This window comes from Symphalangus syndactylus, chromosome 13, assembly GCF_028878055.3.
Source record: "Symphalangus syndactylus isolate Jambi chromosome 13, NHGRI_mSymSyn1-v2.1_pri, whole genome shotgun sequence".
Classification (NCBI taxonomy): domain Eukaryota; kingdom Metazoa; phylum Chordata; class Mammalia; order Primates; family Hylobatidae; genus Symphalangus; species Symphalangus syndactylus.
In genome coordinates this window covers 61,008,196-61,014,535 of record NC_072435.2, presented here as the reverse complement: position 1 = coordinate 61,014,535, position 6,340 = coordinate 61,008,196, and the positions used below count along the sequence as shown (strand labels likewise).

Sequence of the window (6,340 nt, the reverse complement as noted above, 5' to 3'; positions counted from 1 at the left end):
ACTAGACTATTATCTGGATATTTCCAAACATGACATGAGTTGCCCTGAAATATCCAGCTAAGTGGTGCTGGAGTGTCTTCTGAGAGGCTACCTGAATTATTTGGAACATTTACAAGTGAATAGCAGATATGGCTATACATAGACTTAGTCTGCGTTTGTTTCTGTACAGAACCAAAATTAAGGAAAGGGTACAGTCACAAAACACATTCTAGAGCTCCTCTTGCTTCCCCCATAGCTTCCCTATGCTTCCCTAAGGCAAAGAAAACCTCGTTGTCAAACAGGATTCCACTACTGGGCTGAGTTGTAGGTACAAATTTCAGTCCTTTATTTCTTATACATTGCAAACTTTGTTTTCTGCATTTCAGTTTTTACTTTTTAAAACTTTCTATATATCAATGAATTGCATCCTCCAGCTCCTTTTCTGATTTAAGGGTTGACTGGGGTTGTGCTGTGGTCTCACGTAGTGCTGTTTTCTCCAACCCTTTGGGTTGGAGATTGTCCCAGTTCGCATTGCCCCATCAGTTGTCTTCCTGTACCATGCTGAGAGTAGTGCAATCTTTGGTGAGCACCAGGCCTTGGACCTAGCTCCCCTGGAGCATTTCATGGCCATTTTCCCTTATCTTCTGCCGTGTCCTTCAGAGGGTGCAAGGAAAGAGCAGAAACCCACTCTTCTCCCTTTGAGTCGAAAAATGACTTCCAGGCTGGTCAATAGCACAGGCTGCTGCACGGCGGGATTGTAATGGCTTCTGCGAGCATGGGCGTTCCTGAAAGGGAGCCGGGAAAAGGCGCCTTAGAGGTGTTCTAAAAGCAGAGCACCTCTATAAGATCAAGCTTCATCCCCAATTAAACGCTGACCGCAGTTGGTTAGCTCACTATGCTGTGCGGCTGCTGAAGAGACGAGTTTGGCCAGGTTAAAGGTCACATGACCTGAGTATGGCCCAGATGAACCAGGTATGCAACCACAGGCAAAACCTAAGTGCGTAGAGTGAGGCTAGTGGACTGATTTTTTTTTCTGAAATTGTCCATTTAATATTTTCGGACTGTGGTTGACCGTGGGTAACTAAAACTGCAGAAAGGCAACTACTGTATATCTATGAATTCAATCATCATGGACCTCTAAAATAAATGGTGTATTTCTCTATTTACTTATGGAAAAAGATTTCCAAGACTATAATCCTTTATTTTTCAAAAAAAGCGAACTGCATTATTTTTATATAAAATAGTAGAGTACCATTTTGTTTTACTCATATATCCATGTAATAGCATATATTAAATGCCACTTATTTCCCACATTTTATATATTTTTCTGAAACATATAAATACATAAAGTTATCCTGTTTATTTTGAAAAAAGATATGTTTTATAAGAAGTTTATAAAAACAAAGGAGAAAGCTATAGAAATATTTCATCTATGTAAAATTTTAAACATGTAATAAATGTATTTTCTGTTAAACACCAAGTAATAAACACCTTATTTTGCTATTGATGTTGTTCAGTAAAGGTACTTGGGAGTTAAATTCTGTCTTTCTATAAATTGAAAATGTCTGTATTTTAAACTTTCAGTAAATATCATTTAGTGGAATATAAGATTCTCATTTTGAAAATTTTTTTTGTAGGTTTTTTCTTTCTTTCTTTCTTTCTTTTTATTATTGGACTGAATTAAGAAGTAGATACCGGGGAGGCCACGGCAGGGAAAATGGCGGCCGAGAAGCGGGGAGAGAAGAAGCCTGAAGAGTTGCAGCGAGCTGGAGCTACCGGAGGACCTGAGGAAGAAGCAGAAAAACCTGTGAAAGCTAAGACTGTTTCTTCCAGTAATGGAGGGGAAAGTTCCAGTCGCAGCTCTGAGAAGCGATCAGTGAAGAAGAAGCTGCAGACCGCCCAACAAAGCCTACAAAGATCTCCAACTTTGGATTTGCCATAGGTAGACGACAAAGAAAGTGTCAACCATATCCATCAAACTTGGATCAAGTAAGCTTAAAGAAACTGTTCCAACTCTTGCTCCAAAAATTTTCAGTAGCAGCAGCTTTTAATGAAGATGAAGATGGATACACCAACATCAGCTGGACCAAACTCCTTCAATAAAGGAAAGCATGGGTTTTCTGATAACCAGAAACTATGGGGGCGAAATATAAAATCTCATCTTGGAAATGTCCATGACCAAGACAATTAAATGATGTTTTGAAATTGGGATATGGGATGGGTGTAAAGTTAAAAGGAACAGTTTCTTTTTTTAAAGAATGGCATAAGACTATCTTTGGAGCCGCTTTTTTTTTTCTTTTTCATTTTTTTAAAAGATTGAGTGGTACACTAATAAATGAGAGTTTGAAATTAGAGGTAATTTATGTTTTATCTAGAGATTTCAAGACATTTGCTAATTTTGTAGTTTCATGTGATTAGTTTCCAAAGGTTACAGATAATAAATAAATCAGAAATGGTATCTTTTTAAGAATTGTATTTTTTTTAGACACAACTATTAGCACATTAAGAGGGAAGCAAAAAGTTATTGTTTGTTTAAAACTGCAAGCACTTAATCTCTTAACTCCCTTATTACCTAAGCTTGTCTGGCTCCCAGGAACAGCCTTATAGAGAGAGGGAGTATTGTATTGGGAGGAAAATGCTACTGAACTATTGACTGAAAGTAAATTTAGATAAAATTAAAATATAACTTTTTTTCGTTATGGGTATTTGTTTTGTTTCAAGTCATCATAAATTAGATATTGCATTGCTATCGGTGGATACAGACGCTTAGCCCTTAAAAGAATTTTTTAAAAATGTAAACTGTTGAATATTTGAAATAGCCGACTTCACCTTAATGGGGTCTTGTCTATCTTCATTAGTCCTCAAAGAAAAACCATTTGTTACAAAAGTAAATCAGTATTTTCAATTTGCTTCTCTTGTTTTTTGTTTATTAGCTAGTTCCTGTAAGCATTTTCACCAGAACTTGACACAAATCATAAGGAAGCGGTTTCTTTTAAAATACAAGCCACCACCAAAAATTTAAATGTACATATTGCTTGAGTATTTGGCTGTTTTTATTTTTTAAAAGGTATAAACACCAAAAAAAAATTTAACATTGTATGAAGATGGAAAACAAGAAGATGCACTTTCTGTAACTTTGTCTAAGGATTTAAATTACTGACTTGTGAAATCCAATTTGAATTGAACTTAACTACTGGCTTTCTTACTAGTAAAATTATATGGTTTATTTTAAATGTATACATGTTGACCAATGGCCTCTCAAAAAGCGCATTTTAGATACTGAAATAGAAGGAAAGGAAATGCATCTTCAAACATTTTTTGGAATCTTACCACATATACCTTGTTAGATTTGTGTATGTAGGGTGTTTGTTTTAGTATTTTTGTATTGTATATGAACTTTTAAAAAAAAGTAACAAACACATCTTTAAATGCATAGTCACAGACAAAAGAAACATACAGTATAAAAATTTCCTTGAAAACTCCTACAATATTGTATTTGGAGGCAGCTTCAGACTATTTTATTGGTGGCAACTGCTTGCTGAGCTCTTTTAATCGGTAATAACTCTAGAGAAGCAGCCTGTGTATATTCCTAACACTTTTTTCACTAATATTTAAGTTTAGAATAGGCCCCAAGTAAAACAATGGAAATGTATATAGAACTCTTAGTTCTTACATGATTTAATTATATCAAGATACATGAATTTAACTTACTTTAATGAGGCAAACTATCCATTTTTGTCCATTTTCTTGTTAAAGTAACATAGCTCTCCTACATATTCTTTTCTTGGCCCAAATGAAATATTAACCTAAGGTCAAGCTGGGAGAGAGAAACGACTGAGATGAATGTCTTTACTAAAATACCAATAAATTTGTCAAACTCAAACTCAAAAAAAAAAAAAAAAATGGTGGATTCACATGGCAGGATCCAGGATCCAATCAGTTTGAGCTCTGGCATCACCCCATGGCAGGATCCAGTCAGATCATGCTTCTGGCATCACCTCATTGCAAGATCCAATCAGATCATGCCTCATTACCCTACGCTTATAAAACCTGACCCAGCCCTTTGCTCGGACAGGCACTGCTTTGGGAACTATCTCCTGTGTTCTCCTTACTTGTTACAAGTAATAAAATTGTCTTGCAAAGAAAAAAGAAAAAGAAAAAGAAAACTGTCTTCCTAGCCCAGCTAAAATCTTTCTCTCTTCAAACTCTCTCCTCTGGCATGTGCTTAGGCTTTTAGGAATAAAACCCAGGAAGTCCTGTCTCAGATCTCCCATAAGACAAGGGAGCCCAGAGTCTTCTATCTGCTTGAACGCAGGCAGAGAAAATACAAAATATCTCAAAATGTTATTGTGTCACAAATGTTGTCTTGCTTTTGGACTCTTTAGTTCCTGGGTCTGGACCATGGTAAATCTGATTTCCACAACATGACATAGATACAAAGTGCTTGTAGTAGTTTGAAATCCAGCTTACGATAATGTTGATTAAGAAACATGAGTCTCATCTCCACACACCTGTTAGAATGACTATTATCAAAAAGATGAATGATAATAAGTATTGGCAAGAGATAGAGAAGGGGAACTCTTGCACACTTGTGGGAAGACTATTAATTAGTTTGGCCATTATGAAAAACAGTATGACGTTTCCTCAAAAAACTAAAAATAGAATTACCATATGATCCAGCAATCCCACTACTGGGTGTGTATCCAAATAAAATAAAATCAGTATGTCAAAGAGATATCTGCACTCCCATGTCCATTGCAGCATTATTCACAATAGCCAAGACATGGAATCCACCTAAGTGCCCTTCAGTGGAAAAATGGATAAAGTAAGTGTGGAATATATACACAATGGGACAATCTTCAACCTTTAAAAAGAAGAAAATCCTGTTATTTGCACAACATGAATAAACCTGGTGGACATTATGTTAAGTGAAATAGGCCAGGAACAGAAAGACAAATACTACATGATTTCACTTATATGTGAAAAAAGTTGATCTCATAGAAGTAAAGAATAGAATGGTGGTTACCAGAGGCTGGATGGGGGCAGTTGGAACTGGGGAGATGTTCGTCAAAGGATATACAATTTCAGTTAGACAAGAGGAATAAGTTCAAGAGACCTATTGTACAACATGGTGATAATAGTTAATAATAACGTATTATATACTTGAAAATTGCTAAGACAGTAGATGTAAATGTAGTAGTAAAATGTTCTCACCATAAAAAATAAGTTTGTGAGGTCATGCATATGTTAATTAGCTTGATTTAGACATTACACAATGTATACATATTTTAAGACATGCTGTACACCATAATATATACAATTTTTATTTGTCAATGAAAACATTTTTTAAAAAACAGATGAATCTCATGGTACATGGACTTGCATTAAAGATTGGGGTTCGAATTCTGCCCCCTACTACTTACCTAGCATGGTAAATAACCATCTTGGTGTTTCGCCTTTTCTTTCCTTTGCCCCATCTCTCTACTACTATTTAGCTGAGACCTCCATCATCTTTCACCAAGATCAACATAACAATCTCCTATCTGGTCCCTCTGTCTCCAATCTCACCCTCTCCAGTCTGTCATCTATCCTAATGATAAATGGAAATGTGGTCATCCAACGTCCTCCATCAAAACCTTTCAATGACTCCCCATTGGCCAGAGGGCAAAGTTGGAGCTTCAAAGCAATGATTCATAGTTAATTCAATGATCTTTGTAATCCTTTATGATCAGTTTCCTCTTTCCAGTCAGTGGCAGATACTTGCAGTTGTCCTCCAAATTTCATACTCTCATTTTTCTTTATTAATATGACCACACATTTTTAACTGAGCCCATTGGTCATCATAACAGAGTCTATTGAAAGTCCTCAGCAGGCGGTGTGACGATGTGACCAGCTCTGGCCAAGGAGCTGTAAGCAGAAGTGCCTTGCAGCAGCTCCTGTAAAAAAAGACAGCTGGTGCATGTCTTTTTTCCTTTTTTTCCCTTCCCCCTTCCTGCTGCACCGAATATGGATATGGTGAGTGAATCTAGAGCAGCCATTTGGAGGTATGAACAAGACCGAACACTCCAAGTTCCTGAAGACTTCATTTCACCAACCCAGAACCTCCTTGTTCATCACAGGCGAACATATTCCTGCAGCAAACACTCATTTTCCTTCCTTCTCGACTTTACAACCATGCTGAACTGCTTGTTATTCCTTGAACTGATCACACAGTTCCGTGCTTCTGTGCCTCACCTCTTGCTGCTCCTCCACCTTATGCTTTGTCTTTCTAGCAAATTCTTTCTTATTAAGATCTACCTTGATCGTGCCACTGCACTCCAGCCTGGGTGACAGACTGAGACTCCATCTCAAAAAAAAAAAA

The 6,340-nt window shown here is 36.8% G+C and overlaps 1 pseudogene; it reads left to right on the top strand.

Moving 5' to 3' along the window:
- The first annotated feature begins 1,696 nt into the window (after window positions 1-1,696).
- On the top strand, window positions 1,697-2,396 carry LOC129460377 (PEST proteolytic signal-containing nuclear protein-like; annotated as a pseudogene).
- Window positions 2,397-6,340: the final 3,944 nt, after the last annotated feature.